The following is a 21614-nucleotide window of genomic DNA, read 5'->3' on the forward strand; positions in this document are numbered from 1 at the left end:
AATTTCATCTCATCTTAACTTTGCTGGAAAGTGTGTCTTTGTAACTCACTGTGCAGGGTGACATATCCCATTGTGACATGAGATCTTGGGTTCTGTCAGTCATGTCAACTGATGTGATGTGACAGGACTTAACACAGCATGACTGATGCTCTGCTGAATGTGTATTCTGTCATTGTGGTGTCAATGCACTGTGTTTCTTCAAGAAGAAGTACTGCAAAAGAAACCAGGGTTCTCAGAATAAGAGCTTTTTATTTTGCGCATGGAAAAATGCAGTGGGATGCTTCACACACATAACATGCCAAATTATCAAACTATATACCTTCTGTGGTACAGAACTGGTCATATTCACATGGGGTCGGATCCAACCAGCTTTTCCATTAATGGAAGTGAGAGGAGGGGGGTTCCCTTTGACTACCTGAAGGCTATAGCTGGAGTTCAGGGGATCTGTGTCACTCTGGGTGTGGGGGGAGGTGAATTTCCTGCATTGTGCGGGAGGTTGGACTAGATGATCCTGGAGGTCCCTTCCCTTTGTGATTCTATGCAATAAAAGAAGATGCATGACATGATGTCTTCACATTCCAGGTTTCCTTGCTGCCATTCCATTTTGTTGGCTTCACGAACTTACTATACATTAATGTTTAATGTTTAATATTTGTTTAAATACTGTTGGAGAGAAGGTAGCAAGTTGCTTTCTTCCCAGTTCTATGGAAGAAAAATCTTTGCTGTCGGAAAGGTACTCAGTTAAAATTCCTCTTTCTGATTCCAGCTGTTTTCAGTATCCTAATATCCTAATGTAATTACAACGGGATTTGTGGACATTGAGTCCTATAACTTAAGAAATCATCTTGGTGAGCTGCGACCAAAAAACAATAAATGCGTGGACTTTGCCACCAAATATGGAATGTCTCTCTTGACAGATCCACTTCCCAACAATTACATGTAAGAATATTAGAACAAAATTTGAGTCCAGCGGCACCTTTAAGACCAACAAAGTTTTATTCAAGGTATAAGCTTTTGTGTGCATGCCCACGTCTTCACATTTCAGACCTGAAAATGTGTGCATGCATATGAAAGCTTACACTTTGAATAAAACTTTGTTGGTCTTAAAGGTGCCACTGGACTCAATCTTTGTTCTGCTGCTTCAGACCAACACACGGCCACCCACCTGAATGTAGGAACAGTATACAGTTTTAAGAATCCACCATGGTTTCATACATATTTCCATGCATGAATGTATATCTATTTATTTACGGGGTATTTCCCCCATAAGTTTCACACCTTGGTTGACGGTTGGTTTAATGCCAGTCTTTTTATTTTTTTTAAGTTATCAGTTCAGTCCATTTACTCATTGCGTATGGAATTTTTATGGAAACCGCTTTGAACTTTTTATGAAAAGCAGCAAAGAAAAATGTTAAAAAGTTAAGGATCTTTCTTCCACTGTTTACAGTAATTTAATTCAATACGACAGCATTCCTTAGTAACTTAGCAGAGGTCCATCAGTGGCTTAGTAATTTAGCAGAGGTCCATCAGTGGCTATTAGCCACAAGGTATAGATAGGGGCTCTGGGGCAAGTGATGCTCTGTCATCTTGGTGCTTGGGGGGGGTCAACAGTGGGAGGGCTTCTAATGTCCTGGCCCCACTGGTGGACCTCCTGATGGCACCTGGTATTTCTGGCCACTGTGAGACACAGAGTGTTGGGCTGGATGGGCCTTTGGCCTGATCCAGCATTGGTGTCTCTTATGTTCTTATGTTCTTAACTGGTGACATTTTGATACACTGTTTAAACACCTCACCCTGACCTGGGTGGCCTGATCGTGTCAAGTCTTACAAGCAAAGCAGGGTTGGTCCTGGTTAGTACTTGGATGGGAGACTGCCAAGGAATACCAGGGTCACGACGCAGAGGCAGGCTACGGCAAACCACCTCTGAACGCCTCTCGCCTTGAGAACCCTGTGAAGTCACCATAAGTCAGATGTGACTTGAGGGCACTTTTCACCACCACCACTTAAACACCTGACCAGTGTTCCCTCTAAGCTGAGTTAGTGTGAGCTAGCTCACAGTTTTTTAGCCTCCGGCTCACACATTTTTTCTTAGCTCAGGAAGGACACCTCCAGAGCAACCTAACTTATGTAGTAGCCAAATTGCCCGCTCACAACTTTAATGCTAGTAGCTCACAAAGTAGAATTTCTGCTCACAAGACTCCTCAGCTTAGAGGGAGCATTGCACCTGACCACTTCTGTTAAGGATTTTCACAAAGTAAGATTCAACTTCCTACTTGTTCACAATGTTCTACTGTCTACTGTGCGCCAGCAAGGAAAAGGCACACCCAGAAGCAGGCAAGGCTGGAGCTTACACATTCAGCCACTGGGTGAGACAAATACCTCCCCCCCCCACACGCCCCTGCTTACATGTTGGAAAAATTGGTGAAAATATTTAAATATTCAGAAGTTGCAATGGATCTTTGTTCACTGGAGAGGAGGCATTTTCTTTCTATGTAAAAATCTTTATTTCTAAAGGGAAGGATACATGGGAAATCTACAAAACAATAAACAAGACTACATGCTTGCAACAGCAGACAGACCAGTTGGTAACATAACATAAGACCATAAGAGAAGCCAATGTTGGATCAGTCCAGTGGCCTATCCAGTCCAACACTCTGTCACACAGTGGCCAAAAATACCAGGTGCCATCAGGAGATCCAGCAGTGTGGCCAGGATACTAGAAGCCCTCCCACTTAGTAAGTAGGCTCCAGTTTCCCTATAATGACTGAATTTAGACCTTGCAACACACATATTTCCAACACGTTATGGGTCGGGAAATGGTGCACGGGGGAGTCAGGAGCTCTTCCTCCTACTGCACTTCAGTCCAGGCCATAATCTGGGCCCTGCAGCACTTTTAGAGGGAGTTCTCCATGGGGACTGTTACTTGCCCCAAGTATTCAGAACATGTGATGCATGTATACATCTAAGAAATGTGTAACACAGTTTAGCTAGCAGTAGCTGGTATTTTCAAGAAAATTCAATGGACTGCTAATTTGCAAGTTGAATGAATTGAAAATGCTACCATGGATGTAAGGAACTCATGTTCTGGCGTAACCTTATAAACAAGTTGGTGCATCGTTGTTAAAAACTGTGCCTTGCACTGAAATGCTGCCAGCTGAGATGATCGCATTAGTGCATGTGAAACTCCGTTTTCTTGTGATCATCCAACATTACAAGCGTGTCTGCCAGGTTCTCATTCATAGCAGCTTTCGGTAATCCTTTAATTTATTACCTACTTTGTATGCTGGCACTCTCATCAGTAGAAATATTGTTCTCCGTGCACACTTTTGTGATGATTGGTAATTTTAAAAAGTTTCACTTGGCAGCCCTAGCCAGCCATTGCAGTGGTTCTGCCATGGACCTAGAGCAATCTGGCAGAGGCGGCCCAGTCCATCCAGCCCGATTATGGGGGGGGGGGTGAGCGGTTTGGAGGGATGAATGTGAGCTGGAATTACAGGGGCAACAATTCAGCAGTCAGGCACCAGTGCAGACTTAACTTGCTTTCTTTTTGTTCTGGAGGTGGGAGGATGGAGGAAAAAAGTATCGCCTATAGGACTATAAAGGTCATCCAGATTTCTCAGGATGCATTTCACTTTTTTTTTTATTTTGAGGGATATTTTTGTATTTTTATGTGCATAAGTGTGTGCGTGTACGCACACCTGGAAGTCATGGCGACCTCTGGTGACTGAGGGCCTGGAGGATAGTCAGAGAGGGGGCTGAGTAAAGCCTGCCCCCGCCTCCCGCCTCTAGTATTCCAATGAGGTCTCCCATCCAAGTACTTGCCAGAGTCGACCCTGCTGAGCTTCTGAGATCTGACAAGATCAGGCTTGCCTGGGCTATCCAGGTCACGGCACATTTCACATTTTTAATGGTCAATATCCTCATTTCCTTCAGAACCACTCTTGTTGTCTCACGTGATGTTACTGATGGCTTACCTACGTGGGGAATGCTGTTTCTATGGGTCCATCTCAAAGTTTCAACTGGGAACACCCAGTCCATGCCTGCTTGACAGGACCATGGATGGACCTGGGGACATACCAGGAAACAGTGTAGAGTGCATGAATGCCAACAACCTTTGTGGGAAAAAAGTAATGCTTGACAGAATCAGGGCTATTTTGGGGCAGGAACGCACAGGAACGGAGTTCCAGCTGGCTCCCGAGTTGGCCACACCCAGCAGGAACTGATTAGCATAATAGGCCACACCCAACAGCAGAAACTCATTAGGATTGGCTACATTAGGGGTGTGTGGCCAACAGGCAAAGGAGTTCCTGCTACAAACAAGGTAAACAGAATAAGAAGCAAAAGGTGGGTGTGGCTGGATGACCACACTTCTGGTAACACGGGGATGTGGCCTAATATGCTAATGAGCTGTGCTGTCATGGGTGTGGCCTAATATGCTAATGAGTTCCTGCTGTTGGGTGTGGCCTATTATGCTAATGAGTTCCTGCTGGGCTTTTTCTACAAAAAAACCCCTGGACAGAATGATGCTACAGCAGGCATTTCTCTGCAACTGGGGGAGGTTGACATGTGAGGGACATGCTCGTCATCAGCCTTATGACATGTAGTTAGGTTCTTATGCCCAGGGGTAGCTACAGAATCTATAGATATGGTGATCTTCTGCTATTCATTCATTCATTCATTTGATTTTTAGGTGCCCTTCCCTGCAAGCAGGGCTCAGGGTGGCTTACAATAAAATTCAACATAAGAATATACCACAGAATACAACCAAAATTAAAAGTTAAACCTACAATAAATAAGAGTTAATACATAATAACTGTCAGGTCAGGATGGCAGCCTTTTGTTACTGTCCGTGGGGTTTTCTTGGCAAAGATACTGGAGCGGTTTGCCATTTCCTTCTCCAGTGGATCACACTTGGTCTGAGTTCTCTGCTGTGGCCTGTCCGTCCTGGGTGGCCCTCCACGGCAGAGCCCACAGCCTCATCGAACCATACAAGCCCCCTCACTGCGTTAAGGCAGTGATCCATGAGGGAGGATTGATTGTGTGGATCCTTTGACTGTGTGGATCACAACAAACTATGGCAAGTCCTTAAAGAGATGGGAGTACCAGACCACCTCACATGTCTCTTGAGAAACCTGTATAACAGTCAAGAAGCAACAATTAGAACAGGATATGGAACAACTGATTGGTTTAAGATAGGAAAAGGAGTACGACAAAGATGTATATTGCTTATTTAATTTATATGCAGAGTACATCATACAAAATGCCAGCCTGGATGATTCAGAAGCCGGAATTCAGATTGCCAGGAAAAACATCAGCAACCTCAGATATGCAGACGATACCATTCTAATGGCAGAAAGTGAAGAGGACCTAACGATCCTCTTGCTGAGGGTAAAAGAGGAGAGTGCAAAGGTTGGCTTGAAACTCAACATCAAAAAACCTAAGATCATGGCATCTGGCCCCATCACTCCTTTGCAAATAGAAGGAGAAGTCATGGAAGCAGTGACAGACTTCACATTCCTAGGATCCAAGATCACTGCAAACGGTGACAGCAGCCAAGAAATTAAAAGACTGGAAAGGCTTTTTGTGTATTTTTCTAAGCCTTAGTGTTAAATGTCATAAGCTAACTGGAATGTTTATTTCATGTATTGTTTTTTATTTATGCATTGTGTTAAACATAGACCTTTATAAAAACCTTGAGCGGTAGCAGACCTTGAACATAGTTATTTCACGGGATATTTTGTGGTTGTTTTACTGAGTGCAGTATCTCCGTGGTCCCACTGTATTTATTGTTAATGAAATTAAAAGATGCCTGCTCCTTGGGAGGAAAGTGATGGCAAATCTAGACAGCATAATAAAAAGTGGAGATATCACCCTGCCAACAAAAGTCCGTATGCTCAAAGCAATGGTATTCCCAGCAGTATTGTATGGTTGCGAGAGTTGGACTATAAGGAAGGCTGACCGCTGAAGAATAGATTCTTTTGAATTATGGTGCTGGAGAAGACTCTTGAGAGTCCCTTGGACTGCAAGGAGATCAAATCAGTCAGTTCTAAAGGAAATCAACCCTGACTGTTCCCTGGAAGGCCAGATACTGAAGCTGAAGCTCAAATACTTTGGCCACCCAATGAGAAGGGAGCACTCACTGGAGAAGACCCTGATGCTGGGAAAGATTGAAGGTCAATGAAGAAGGTAATGGCAAAGGATGAGATGGTTAGACAGTGTTATCGAGGCGGAGCATACAATGGAGCACGATGGAAGACAGGAGGGCCTGGCGTGACCTGGTCCATGGCGTCGTGAAGAGTTGGACTCGACTGTGTGACTGAACAACAACAACAACAGGACGGCAGCAAATAGTTTAACAACAGAATTTTCACAGCCCCCCTGGGTGGGATATGGGGTGGGTGGGAGGTATGAGAGTGCCAGACCTCAGACTGTATCATTGCTGCCCTCAACCAGATGCCAGGCAGAACATCTCTGTCTTGCAAGCCCTGTGGAAAGGTAATAGATCCCACAGGGCATGGATGTTCTCTGGCAGATAATTCCACCAGACCGGGGCCAGGGCTGAAAAAGCCCTGGAAAAGCCCTGGCTGAGCATAGCTGGATCCCTTTTGGGCTGAGAACCACCAAGAGGTTCATACTTCCTGAGTGTAACACTCATCCAGTGGCATAGTGAGAGCGGCGGTCCTGAAGATAGTAATCCATAGCTGCTTAAGCAAGTTTCCATTCCATTCTTTAGGCAACTTTTCCTATAATGATCATGCCTGTGCAACTGGCTGTTCATCTGTGCTCTGTTCTAGAGAGTCTATCCTATGGGATCCCAGTATTAGGCTAATACCTAAAAGTTAGGAATGCCTGCTCATTAAAAACAAAAATTCTGGCATTCTGGGTGGGATGACAGCAAGGTCTGGGTGAGTCAGTGATGGAGACGTTGTGGCATTGGGAGGCAGAAGCACACAACCATCTGTGGAGTTCCATGACTAGCCATTGCACCAACCACAGCAGTGAACACAGATTAGCGGTGGCGCAGGCAGTAAATGCCTGCTGTAATAATATCAAAAGAACAGCCATGATGGCTGTTCGAGACCCACCGTGGCCGGAGTGAGCTCCCGGCCCTAGTCCCAGCTCCCGCCCACCCAGTGGTTTGAAAGCAATTACATCAAGCGAGTAGATAAATGGGTACCTGCCCTAGGTGATATGTTCTTACACATTCTTATCTAACCAGTCATATACATTCGACCACATAACACGAGCTTTTGAGTTCTCCGGAGGAGGAGGGAAGCTTTAGGCCACAGTTGTGAGACATCTGTCTCCATTTTGTGTAGGATGCTGTGTTGGTTTCACTGGGCGCAGGGCATGATTAGGTGGTCTGAAGCCTATGCTGGAAAGGAGAAGCAAAAATGGATCTCATCCAGTTGGAAATCTGTCTGTCCGATGCGGAATGCTGTCTGGCGGGGCCTGCCTACCTGAGGGACCGCCTTTCCCCATATGTTCCCCCAAGGGCACTGCGATCGGGAATGCAAAACCGTTTGGCCCCCCTGGGCTTAGGGACGCTAGGTTAGTGGTAACTAGGACCAGGGCATTCTCCCTGGTGGGGCCAACGCTGTGGAACGAGCTCCCTCAGGAGATCAGAGCTCTATGGGACCTCCAGCAGTTTCTTAGAGCAGTTAAAACGGAGCTATTCTGCCAAGCATTTCAATAAGAACTGACTATGCCGGTGGTGTCGCACTAGCACTTTATCACAGGATGTATTAGCTGGGATTTTATGGTATTGTGTTTATATGTGTAGTTGTTGGTTTTAACTGTATGTTGGTTTTAAATGGTTTGTAAGCCGCCCTGAGCCACTTCGGTGGGAGGGCGGGGTAGAAAGTTAATAAATAAGTAAATAATGAATGAATGAATGAATGAATGAATGAATGAATGAATGAATGAATGAAACTTGTAGGTTCCTTAAAAGGCTGAGAGGACAGGGAAAAAACTAGCAGTCTTTAGATTAACAGTTCTGGAGATTAATTCAAATTGATACTTTATGGTCCTTTCCACCAGTTATACATACATACACAAGCCTATACAGCTTGTGATCCACCAACACAAACACTTCCATGGCCATCTACAATGGCCTGTCAGTTGCCGTTTAGCCCCTGTCCCTATATTTACCATTCCAGAATGGCAGCAAAAGCAGACGCTTTATCCAACCCTTGGGCTTTTCCACATTCTCATCTTCCTCACTTGTAAGTTCATGTTGCTTCGGGGGTGGGGGTCTGTCCCACACATGTTTTGCTCCCTCCAGTGGTTTAAATCTGCAGGGAGATACACGGAACATACAGCGACGTAATATCAAATCAACCACTAGAGGGAGCAAACATGCATGGGGGGAACAACTCGGAGCAATAGGAACACACATGCGAGAAAAATGAGAATGTTAGGTTGCTATATGTGGACAGCAGGTTGTGTTATGAATTGCTGGGCCTCAAATTGCTCAATGTGCAACTGGCAATGACTGGCCAATGGTGCTCTGTTGTGTGCCATGTCTTTCTCTCTCTCTCTGTGTATATATATATATACAGCAAGCGCACAGTTTTTCACCTGTTCCTATCTTTACTGGAAAATAACTTTATTCATTTAAACAGACAACAGCATTGAAGGTTCAGATTGATTGCTATTATATTTGCAAAAGGAGGGCTATCGTGCTTAAGGTAACATTGAGCCATTGCACTGTGAGAGGACCGGTGAGAGGAGATACATAACTGACATCTAAGGAGAAGGGACACTTTGGGTATGACATTCATGAATGATGAAGCAGCATGTCAGTTTCAGCTGCCAGGTCTCCTCTGGCTGAGCACTTCTCTTTGTTTATCCTTCAACTACAATCTATAAAGCAACTGCTCATCCCTTTGGTAGGATACGGGGATATAAGAGTCAGACCTCAGATTTAGTTTGTCATCTGCCTTCTCAAAGAGAAATGTGATTTATGTTTATGGTAAAATATTTGAAATGTCACTTAAAAGAAAAACAAATGGCACTCAGATTTCAGTGAGAGGGGGGGAAAGAAAGGCAGGGGGGGGATCGAAGCACAACTGTGGGACTTTTAAAGTGACATCTTTGTCTTTTCACACCTGAAGTTGCCCTTTTAAAGTCTAATTGCAAAAAAAAAAAAAATTATCTTGTCCTCCTGTTCCTAGTCAAAGATTCATCAGCAGTGTTAATGATGACACCCCATTTTAATACCCACATTAAACATTTAAGTTATAATATGTTAATATGACATAAGATGTGAATAATAACAATGTTTTATATATGAAGTGAAAACATATTTTATGCTGCAAAATGGTTAGAATGCCTGGCAAGTGACTTATATCCATAACAATTTCATTTAAATATTGCTTTTGCATCCCATCTATCTTAGATGCAATTTTATAGGCCCCTTTTAAAAAATTCATTTTGGCATGACCTCTCTGAGGCTGCAGCTCAGTGCCTCCAGCCCACATATTCAATTGCTCTTGTACTTGCTCCTGTTCAATTACATTTCAAAGTGCAGGAGCCAGTAAGTGCCCAGACATGAACTGCATTTACCGTGCTGGATCTCTCCAGGAATTATACCTTGTGTTCCAGTATGCACAGTGATACAGGCTGGGGGGGAGGAAAAGCCGAAAGGAAATCCATCACTTTGCTCCAAATGATGGCCTGTCTGATTTGACTTAGAGCTTGCACAGTTTGGAAATCTACTTCTGCAAGCCACGGCTTTCCAAAACTCAGTCTTGGACAAATGTACCTTAGGATGCAATGACTACCCTCCCCCTGCCAAGTATTCTACCAACTGCGTTCTTTGAGATGGTTTGTTCCTTATCCTGTTGTAAAAAACCCCAACTGTTATGTACGTGGACCGCCACCAGGGGTCCGCGGAACAGGCCAGAGCTTGGATCCTAGAACAATGGAAACTTCGGATCCTGGATCCCCCAGCCCCAACCAATAGCCACCTTGGCGGGACATTCAAACCCTCCAATGGGAATGGGGGGTTGCTGGGTGGATATGTATATAGTTGGCTCTGTTGGCCGTTTCTAGTCAGTCTTTGTTTGTGTGAAGTACAATAAACGTGTGCTACAGTATGTCGTCGTCCGAGTCCTCCATGCGGCGAACCCAGTACTTTTCAATAACAACACCCTAATCCCCTGGGGGGACATGGTGAATAACCTTCAAAGCCTTACTGGGCCTGGGACCAACATATCTGAAAGACCACCTCTTCCCATATATGCTCCGAAGAGCGTTACACTCCATGGATCAACATCTCGTGGTGGTCCCTGGCCTGAAGGACATTCATCCTGCCTCGACCAGGGCCAGGGCCTTCTCTGCCCTGGCCCCTGCCTGGTGGAACACGCTCCCCATTGAGATCAGGATCTCCTCCAATTCCGCAGGGCCTGTAAGATGAAGCTGTTCTGCCAGGCCTTTGGCTGAGACAGCAGGCGTCCATATATGGCCTCCCTGAGGTTTCTGTCTCCCATCCGACAATGGCTGGCTATATCCATCTGCTGTGCCCACCAATTTTAATGTCACTTTTGCGTTTTAATATTATAATTATATTTATTGTGTTTTTACCCGCCCTGAGGCCACTTGTGGAAAGAGCAGGCTATAAATATGGAAAATAAAAATATTTAAAAATGTCAGGATACCCTGAGGTGGGTCATCTGCCGGGAGCCACTGCCCCCCGGTGCCTGCCTGCATACGCACTCTGCCCCCGTCTGTATGCTGTTGGCCTACCTACTTACTTGCAAGTGCTCCACCTCCTGTGCTCCTGCGCCCTGGGCTGCCCAGCACTGCCAGAGTGTGCAGATGGTGACGGTCACAGCAGCCGCATTCCCCACTGCACAGATGTCCCACTGCCATGGAGGGAAGGGCATGCAGGTGGCTGTGGGAGAACATAAGAACATACGAGGAGCCAATGTTGGATCAGGCCGATGGCCCCTCCAGTCCAACACTCTGTCACACAGTGGCCAAAAATACCAAGTGCCATCAAGAGATCCACCAATGGGAACAGGACACTAGAAGCCCTCCCACTGTTGCCGTCCTCCAACACCGAGAAGACAGAGCATCACTTGCCCCAGACTGAGAGTTCCTATCTATACTTTGTGGCTAATAGCCACGGATGGACCTCTGCTCCATAATAAGGGAGGGGTCATTAGCAGGCAGGGGAAGGATCCACAGGCAGGTGGGGGTACATGGGTGGGGGCAGGAAGGGAGGTGCATGTGGGGTTAGAAGGGGAGGGGGGCCTGAAACCATTTTGCCCAGGGCCCATCGAAACCAGGAACTGGCCCTGAATGAGGATAACTCTTTTTCTGTGCCAGGACACTGAGACGGTGAGAAACTGGAGACAAGATTCCAGGGGTCTTGGTCACCTCGGAGGCCCACTGTGCCAAGCAAGCCATTACGATTTTTAATTTAAATTTGATTGAGAGACAGAGGTTTGAGGAAAGGCAGAGGGACTCTTTATCTAGGGGCTCACGGCAGCCCAGTTTCTGCAGCAACAGTGACTAACATTCTAGAACCCACAAGAGAAACTCACTATAAGATCCCTCTATTAATGTCTTCTGCTGTCATCGGTAATTGTTTTTCTTTTCAGAGAGGTTTGATTAATTGTGACAAATGCATGAACAAAATAATATTTCACTGTTTAAGGCCTTAGCATAAAGGCACTGCTGAAAAAGAATCTATAGGGCAATATATGCTAATTTGAGAAGTTTCTCATCCAGTCATAATAACCAATGTTAGAACAGGATTGTCTCAATATATTTTAAGAAATTGCTGCAAAAAGTTCAAACTGTTACAGAGACGAACAGCTCGAGTTTTCGAAGTTCGTTTCGGGGTCTTTATCAAAGATACCACCTGAAACATACAACACTCAATATTGGAAAAGAGAATCCCAATACTGGACAACACAATTAATAAATAATGAATTTATACATACTGTGTTGGAGTAATAATTCACAACATCCAATAACAGGAATAACAGGAATTTCAAGTTCTATAAAAAGTAATTAAATACTTAATTAATTCATAGTCTAACATCAACAAGAGCTCTAAAATGGCTCATGGTAACACAAAGGCATATAACTTACCCAAATGGCTATAAATAGCTCCTATATTAAACACTAGTTCCTTTGCAACGGACAACAGTCTTAGAGGAAGCTAGTGAGCAACTAGTATATATGCAAATGCAAAGACACGTGTCAAAAACCTTCTAGAGGCCAACTTATCAAGTACAAGCATACTCATATTGATTGTAGCAAAAAGGCAACAATTATATACAACCAGAGAGTCACACAATAAATATCCTGAATAACATTCCATACCAAGAGCAAATTAGAAAGATAGCTATAGACATAGAGGCAATGCATACAAGCATCTCTAACTATTATAATTTAAGTGAAATCAACTATGTATCTTTAAAAATTCACCACCTCACTTAGGGGATATCTATGTTTTTGAACTTTTTAAACCAGATGAATACAATGCATACAAGCATCTCTAACTATACTTAATTAATTCATAGTCTAACATCAACAAGAGCTCTAAAATGGCTCAAGGTAACACAAAGACATATAACTTACCCAAATGGCTATAAATAGCTCCTATATTAAACACTAGTTCCTTTGCAACGGACAACAGTCTTAGAGGAAGCTAGTGAGCAACTAGTATGTATGCAAATGCAAAGACACGTGTCAAAACCTTCTAGAGGCCAACTTATCAAGTACAAGCATACTCATAATGATTGTAGCAAAAAGGCAACAATTCTATACAACCAGAGAGTCACACAATAAATATCCTGAATAACATTCCATACCAAGAGCAAATTAGAAAGATAGCTGTAGATAATTAATAATGCCCGATATAGAGCGGATCGTCGTGACCGTAAAGAACTTTTTTGCGCCAAAAAAGAAAATGGGGAATCTGACAGATTGAGCTGGGCTATAGATTACACTAATAGAGCACAGAGAATAAAATACATAATTTTGAAACATTGGCATATTTTAAATGACATTTCTGCCTGTCATCTACCACCACGGATTGGCATCAGAAGAACTAAAAATATTAGGGACATCGTAGTTAGAGCAGATATTTTCAATTCGATCCCTGCAGATGATGGCCTTCCAAAGGGACACTTTAAGTGTGGGGGATGTGCTGCCTGCCCCCTTATGCAGGAGACAGCTGAACTCAATTTCCCAATGGCCAACGTTCATGTTCGAGCCAAACAATTCTCTTCCTGTGCCACAAGATCCACCGTGTACCTGGTCACCTGCTCCTGTGGTTTACATTACGTCGGTCAGACCTCTCGAGCTCTCAGAACCCGTATCTTAGAACATAGGTCAAAAATTAAACACAAACACATTACAGCCCCAATGGTCCAACATTTTATTGACGCTGGACATGCGGATAATGACTTCAAGTGCACAGTATTGGAGATAGTGCGATCCAAGTCGTTTTATACCATAGATACATGCAGGTTATTACTGCAGAGGGAAGCATTCTGGATTTTCAATTTACAATCTGAGCAACCCAGAGGTTTAAATGCGGCTTTGGATCTTGCTTGTTTTTTAGGAGATAAATCTCCTTCCATAGACCTTACCCTGTATCCATCTGGTTTAAAAAGTTCAAAAATATAGATATCCCCTAAGTGAGGTGGTGAATTTTTAAAGATATGTAGTTGAATTCACTTAAATTATAATAGTTAGAGATGCTTGTATGCATTGCCTCTATGTCTACAGCTATCTTTCTAATTTGCTCTTGGTATGGAATGTTATTCAGGATATTTATTGTGTGACTCTCTGGTTGTATAGAATTGTTGCCTTTTTGCTACAATCATTATGAGTATGCTTGTACTTGATAAGTTGGCCTCTAGAAGGTTTTGACACGTGTCTTTGCATTTGCATACATACTAGTTGCTCACTAGCTTCCTCTAAGACTGTTGTCCGTTGCAAAGGAACTAGTGTTTAATATAGGAGCTATTTATAGCCATTTGGGTAGGTTATATGTCTTTGTGTTACCATGAGCCATTTTAGAGCTCTTGTTGATGTTAGACTATGAATTAATTAAGTATTTAATTACTTTTTATAGAACTTGAAATTCCTGTTATTCCTGTTATTGGATGTTGTGAATTATTACTCCAACACAGTATGTATAAATTCATTATTTATTAATTGTGTTGTCCAGTATTCGGGTTCTCTTTTCCAATATTGAGTGTTGTATGTTTCAGGTGGTATCTTTGATAAAGACCCCGAAACGAACTTCGAAAACTCGAGCTGTTCGTCTCTGTAACAGTTTGAACTTTTTGCAGCAATTTCTGGTTCATTATTCTTACTTTGCTGTGCCCTTTATTGTATATTCAATATATTTTAAGAACATAAGAGAAGCCAATGTTGGATCAGGCCAATGGCCCATCCAGTCCAACACTCTGTCACACAGTGGCCAAAAATACCAGGTGCCATCAGGAGGTCCATCAGTGGGGCCAGGACACTAGAAGCCCTCCCAGTGTTGCCCCCTCCCCCAAGCACCAAGATGACAGAGCATCACTTGCCCCAACCTGTGTGTTCCTATCTATACCTTGTGGCTAATAGCCACATATCCTCTGAAAAGTAAGTGTTATGGCTTCAGAAGGTAAAGAGGAAAATATGGTGGTGTACCAACAGACAAGGCTATCTTTAGCTGTTAGAAATTCTTCTGACTTTAACCTGTAGCAGCCATGTTCAGGAGGTGAACCTCTATTAAAGCTTTGCTTTCTTGATCAGAGAAATCAAAGATCTTGTCTTCCCTCAAAATAGCTGAGTCGTGATAGGAAGTTTCTATGTTGCAGCTAAAACAGGAAGTCGAACCCCCTCATGCTTGAGGTTTTCCAAGTCTCTGAAGCAGTTATTTTGTGAGGCTTCAGCGATATCTAAAAAAGTAGTGTCAGTATCAAAGAGAGTGTTGTCACCTTGAATATTGTCCAGCTGATTGTTTTTGTCTTTAGCAAATATCTTTGAAGAGAGGCAGATGTTATTTTCAATTTCACTTTTCTCTTGTGTGAATGGAAACACTGATTTATTTTGAATCAGTTTCCTGTTTCTTCATTTGCATTTTTCTGTAAAATGTCCACATTTTTCATCATTTGTGAATCAATATATTAAAGGTAAAGGTTTCCTTTGGGGGTGATGCTCATCTCCGTCCTTGGGGGTGGTTCTCATCTCCATTGGAAATGGAGCCAGCACTGTCCGAAGACTTCTCTGTGGTCATGTGGCCAGAATGACTAAACGCTGAGGTGCGTAGTATTATGCATCTATCTGCCTTTGTTTTGGAGGGCAGTGGGAGGGAAATCAGGGATAGTGCCACTGATGTTTTGATGTCACTTCCAGGTCTGCAACCTTCTAGGAACTGGCCAAATGTCTATAGTACTTACCATAAATTTTAAGGATTCCTAGAGCATCACCATGGAGGCAGTGTCGGTGATGCTTTTTCCTCTCAGGCCCCACCCCTAAAACCTCCCAGGGAGCTTGGCATCCTTAATTTTATTTCTATCTACCATCTATCGATCCACACACACACACACACTCCCCGTATCAGAGGTGTATCAAAAATCATACAACATGTATACACAATTTTGGCAGAATGGGCCTGCTCAAGCCTGCAGGTCAAGTTCCACACCACCCTCCAAGATTTGCCCAACACCTGGAGAGGCTTTTCTTTCTTTCTTTCTCGGGTAACCACTGCCACCATCTGACCTTTGTAAGGAATTGCCCACTGGTAGGGTCAGGACTCCCAGCTTCCCTTCCAAGTTCTGAGGTCTTGCCTCTGTGTTTCTCACTGCCCAGTACCTGGTCACCATGGGGACCATTTACTGCCTTGTGCACCCCTGGAGGAATAGCCACTTGCCAACTGACTGCCTTTCCCCTGGCTCTCCTTCTAAAATAGCACGTCCAAGGTGGTGGAGGTCTATGTGGTACACAGAACCACTTCCCGCATCAAAACTTATAAAGTATTTATTGAAGTGAAAACGTTCACAAGCATACTTTTAGCACAGCACCAGACTGAGCAAAGTATTCAAAATAAATGGGTAAAATGCAATTCCGCTGTCCCTCTCTCTATACACGCCTTATCAGATGTTAAGATATAGAACAGGCTCCGTAGGTTATGATGTTATAGATATCTATAGAGTTACCATTACCTTGCAGCTTTGTCTAGCTCTTCAGGCCAGCACATGGTTAATGGTTGTCTCCTCCAGACCTCAGTTAAGAGATCTGTCTGCTCTGATGGACTCAGCACAAAAAAGACTTTCCTCCTTGCTCCCAGGAATTTTATCTTACCCTTTCCGCTCCTACTGACCCGGTCAGGCCAGGTCAGAGAAGCTTTTTCTAATGTCTCCAGAAATTTCTTCCTGAAGTCTTTCTAGTCTTAATTCCTCCAAGTCTCTGTTCCCTGCTTTTGGGGGGGGGGGGGGGGGGCCCAGACCCCATTGTCTCTAGCTAGACCCATTAGCATTTGTATGGAAGTGGGCTGAGGTAAGTCTGGAAAGCAATTGAACTGATTTCTCCCCTCCCTGCCTGTTCTCTGCCCAGAGAGGGGGAAAACTTTTGAAACTCAGAGTGAAGGTTTTGCTCATTTCAAACCTCCAAAGAAAAAAGGTGTTTCTTCACAACAGTACAAACAAAACTGCAAAACAAGCATTGGAAAGTGGAGAACTGAAACTGTTAAGAAAATCTGAAATCAATATAAAGAGAAACAAAATAGAAAACGTTTGTTTGTCTCTGTTACAGCTGATCATGTTGTGGATTTTCACTTGGCGATATATCTAACTGTTCTTTTTAATAATGCTTCGGCTTATGTCCTGAAATCACTTGCTGTAGGACGACATTAAAAAATCTGGGACAAAGAGAGGATGTGGGAAGCTTCATGATGATTGCCTTAATTAAAATTCAGCAAGGTGTGAGCGAGGTCTGGTTTGAATAAACAGCAGTTTTAATAATGTTCAAAACTTGGACTATACTGCTTCTAGATTGCAATGGCAGCTGCAAAATATTGAAATACAGAACAGACTATTACTACACATAGAAAACTAATCTGGCAATGGCAAGGCTACAGCAGAGCCATTGACCCTGACATCTAGTTTTCTATGCATAGGTTTTAAAAAAAAAATATTGAGAAACATTTGATCATGTGATCTTCCACACACAATCTAACAGCATAAAATCCAATCTCCCTGTGGGTGGAAAACAGAATTGGACAAAACTACTATTACCCGAAAGGATATGACAGTAAGAGATCTGAAATTGGTCTACCTTGGACCTCTTGAGAGCCAGTTTGGTGTAGTGGTTAAGTGCGCGGACTCTAATCTGGGAAAACCGGATTTGATTCCCCACTCCTCCACTTACACCTGGCTAGATGACCTTGGGCAAGCCGTAGTTCTGATAAGAGCTGTTCTTGAAAAAGAGCAGTTTCTGTCAGAGCTCTCTCAGCCCTGAGGTAACAGGGTGTCAGTTGTGGGGAGGGGAAGGGAAAGGAGTTTGTAAGCCGCTCTGACACACCTTTGGGTAGTGAAGAGCAGGGTATAAATCCAATCTCCTCCTCCTCCTCTTCTTCTTCTCCTTTGAAAGTAGGGGCTTCACTAGTTCTGTGGCGATTTTTGGTTGAAAAACATCCACCTCCACCCCCTCAAAAACAGTCCCTCCTTCCTTACTTTCTGAAAGGAAACAAACAACAGACCACAACAAGAAAGGGTGGCAAACAGAATTTTCACTAGAAAGGGGGTGGGTTTTTTGTCGTTTTTTTGCCGTCAAGTCCCAGCTGACTTACTGCAACCCCTTATGGGGTTTTCAAGGCCAGTGACGTCCAGAGGTGGTTTGCCCTTGCCTGCCTCCGTGCCACAACCCTGGCGTTGCTTGGAGGTCTCCCATCCAACTACTGGCCAAGGCTGACCCTCCTTGGCTTCTGACATCTGACAAATTCAGTCTAGCCTAGGCGTACACTGTCTTTTTAATGCTGGTGCCCACTGCCCATGAGCTTACACTATGACTCTGGCTTCTGCCTGAGCACTAGTCATTTATTGGTGAAGAGGAAAGAACTGCCAGTTTGGTGTAGTGGTTAAGTGTGTGGACTCTAATCTGAGAGAACCAGGTATGATTCCCCACTCCTCCACTGGCACCTGTTGATGTGACCTTGGGTCAGTCACAAGCTCTGGCACAGCTGTCCTCGAAAAAGAGCAGTCTCTGTCAGAATTCTCTCAGCCCCACCCACCTCACAGGGTGTCTGTTGTGGGGAGGGGAAGGGAAAGAAGTTTGTAAGCCGCTCTGAGACTCTGAGTGAAGGGCGGGGTATAAATCCAATCTCTTCTTCTTCTTCTACTCTGGAATTTTGATGGACTTCTCATGGCTGATACATGGGGTTGCTGATCCAGGTGGGGCCTGGAGATCTTCCACTATTACGACTAAGAATGCCGGCCTCCAGGTGGGACCTGGGGATTCCACAGAATTACAGCTCCAGATGACAGAGTTAAGTTCCCCTGGAGAACATGGATGCTTTGGAAGGTGGACTCTGTGGCACTGTACCCCACTGAGGTCCCTGGCCTCTCCAGGTTCAATCCCCAAATCTCCAGGAGTTTCCCAGCCTTGATGTGGCAACCCCCCCATCCCTGCCAGTATCTGAGGGGTCTGGCAACTCTAGCTGTGGTATCCCCTAAACATTTGAACCAGTTCTCAGTACCTTTGCTATCACATGGATAACAAAACAAAGTCACTGATTTTTATAGTAGCATTCCTTACCTCCCAGAATTAGACTGCAATTAACTGCTAGGAATCCAAAGAACTATTCCGTGGGAAGTCTTAAAAAAAATATTGTGGCTTTAACTGTTGATGGAGACACTGACTAAAAACTGTGGAAACTGAACTCCCCCCCCCCAGTCATTTTGTGAATAATTTATGCTTTGGAAGGGTTTCATCACTGGCTGCTCATCCAGCCATTAAACTGAAATAGAACTACAGAAAATGGGGCACCAAAAGAGAAGGTCAATCTATGGAAATGGTGCTGTTCGCCTTTACACCACTATTAACACCTTCTGACACATAGTGCTCAAAGAAGGGAGGGAAAGCTAATCTGTAGACTAAAAATTATACGGAGACATAAGAATCATTTCAAACACATGCGCAGGAGGCGAACATTGTGACAAGAGAATGGAACTAAGAATACCAGGAGACAGGAAAAAGTGAAGGCCGAGGGTTGGCAAAATTAAGATCCTTATGTGGAAAGTCAGGGATTCAAGAAACTAGTTCTCTAGCTCTGCTCTCTGGAATCTACAGGGAGGCACTGTTATTCGATTCTAGGTGGCCTGCCAATATATCTACATTACAAATTATGTTGATGTCGGAGGAGCAGCCAGTGAGATTTGTCTTTACTTTTAAGAAAATAGTTTACATGGATAAAGTGTTGAAGTGAAACATTATTTGTCTCCCTTTGAAGTATGCATCGTCAAAACACATGTAGCGTGTTAGCTGTTATTATCTATTGGAAGCGCATTTGTCACTCAGAACATTTTATCATGTCACTCCTGTGGAATTGCTGCCATGGTTCGGGGAGATGAAATTAATCCTTGTGATTTCCAAGTCCCATATATCAAGGTATTTTTTCAAGATCCTAATGATCTTCTCCAAAATAGCTGCCTTCGGACATTGCAAACTCCACATCTGGGCCCCTTTGTTTCTTTCCCACAGTCTGGGAATCCGATGTTGGGGCAAGGGACATGCCACAGTCTGTTATAACACCCAGGGCTATTTTGGGGCAGGAACGCACAGGAACGGAGTTCCGGCTGGCTCCCAACTTGGCCACGCCCAGCAGGAACTCATTAGCATATAGGCCACACCCAACAGCAGAAACTCATTAGGATTGGCTACGTTAGGGGTGTGTGGCCTAACATGTAAGGAGGTCCTGCTACAACAAAGCCCTGGGTTTTGACAACAAACAAGGTAAACAGAATAAGAAGCAAAAGGTGGGTGTGGCTGGGTGACTACACTTCTGGTAACATGGGGGTGTGGCCTAATGTGCTAATGAGCTGTGCTGGCAGGGGTGTGGCCTAATATGCTAATGAGTTTCTGCTGTTGGGTGTGGCCTATTATGCTAATGAGTTCCTGCTGGGCTTTTTCTACAAAAAGAGCCCTGATAACACCCAAATCTGGATGTCACTGGATGTCACAACTTCCTGAACTGTAAACCTTTAGTCTTGTTTCTCTACATGAAGGGAGGAGGAAGGGAACGTGCGAGGATCTGGAGCTAATTTGGATCACAAATGAATTGTGGGGATTTTTTTAAATTTTTTTTGCTTGTGGCATCAGTTTGCCATCTGAGAATAAAAATGTTATAGCAAGGTCTTAGACACGTCCACAGCTGTGGATTGTGTTTGCCAGGTTGATAATTACTTGTTACCTTTTAATCTAACTTTTCCTTCCAAGAGTTCAGGACAGCATACATTAGGTGTTACCCTTGCAACAAACCTGTGAGGTAGGTTAGACATAGAGTTAGTGACTTTCCAAGGTTATGCAGGGAACATAATGGCTCGGCATGCATTTGAAATGAACAGCCAAATACTTGTTGGCTGCAAGATGCTCTTCTATATTTACGAGCCAAGTAAGGATTCCGAATTATGACTCTTTGTATCTATAAATATATTTAGTTTCCTTGCCATCAGAAAAAGAACTCTAGAATTTCAAATGAAATCTGTGCTTCTGAGGATAAAGAATACATTTATTAAAAGAACAACTAAAGGTAAAGGTAAAAGTTTCCCTTGCTCGAAAGCTAGTCGAATCTGACTCTAGGGGGCGGTGCTCATCTCTGTTTCCAAGCTGAAGAGCCAGCACTGTCTGAAGACATTTCCATGGTCATTTGGCCGGCATGACTAAATGCCGAGGTACACAGAACACTGTAACCTTCCCACCGAAGTGGTACCTATTTATCTACTTGCAATTTATTGCTTTTGAACTGCTAGGTCAGCAGGAGCTGGGGCCAGAGATGGAAGCTCACTCTGTCACACAGTACTAGGGAACTGTCGAACTACAGACCTTCCAGTATGCAGCAAAGGCTAAAGAATATGGACTTCTGTGCCTCTGGTGGTCAGCTGGGCTGCTGAGACATAATCAGTGTGGACTTGTGTCTTCTGGCTGGGCCCCCCAACAGCCAACTGAGCTGTGGGGAGTAATCAGGCTTCCCTGCACTGGATGGGAAAGCCCTAGGGTTACCAATTCCAGGTTGGGAAGTTCCTGGAGATTTGGGGGTGGAGCCGGGGAAAGGCAAGGGGTGGGGGGAGGAGAGAATCAGCAGGGAGGTGATGCCGTAGAGTCTGCTCCCCAACGCTGCCATTTTCTCCAGGGGAACCAATCCCTATAACATGGAAATCAGTTGTAATTCTAGGACAGCTCCAGGGCCCACCTGGAGGTTGGCAACCCTAGAGAGTCCCCGCCAGCTAGCTCGACTGCATGGCCAGAATTGCCAGTCTCAACAAGCATGTTGGGCCCATTGGGGAGGCTCCCGATGGGATCCTTGGAGAGGTGAGTGGGGGCAGCTCCCGGGACATCGAGGGATATCCTGACAGATTCTGGACACTTTATTTGGATGT

The sequence above is a fragment of the Gekko japonicus genome, unplaced genomic scaffold (assembly GCF_001447785.1).
Source record: "Gekko japonicus isolate JY-2015 unplaced genomic scaffold, Gekko_japonicus_V1.1 scaffold423, whole genome shotgun sequence".
In the NCBI taxonomy this organism is placed as follows: Eukaryota; Metazoa; Chordata; class Lepidosauria; order Squamata; family Gekkonidae; genus Gekko; species Gekko japonicus.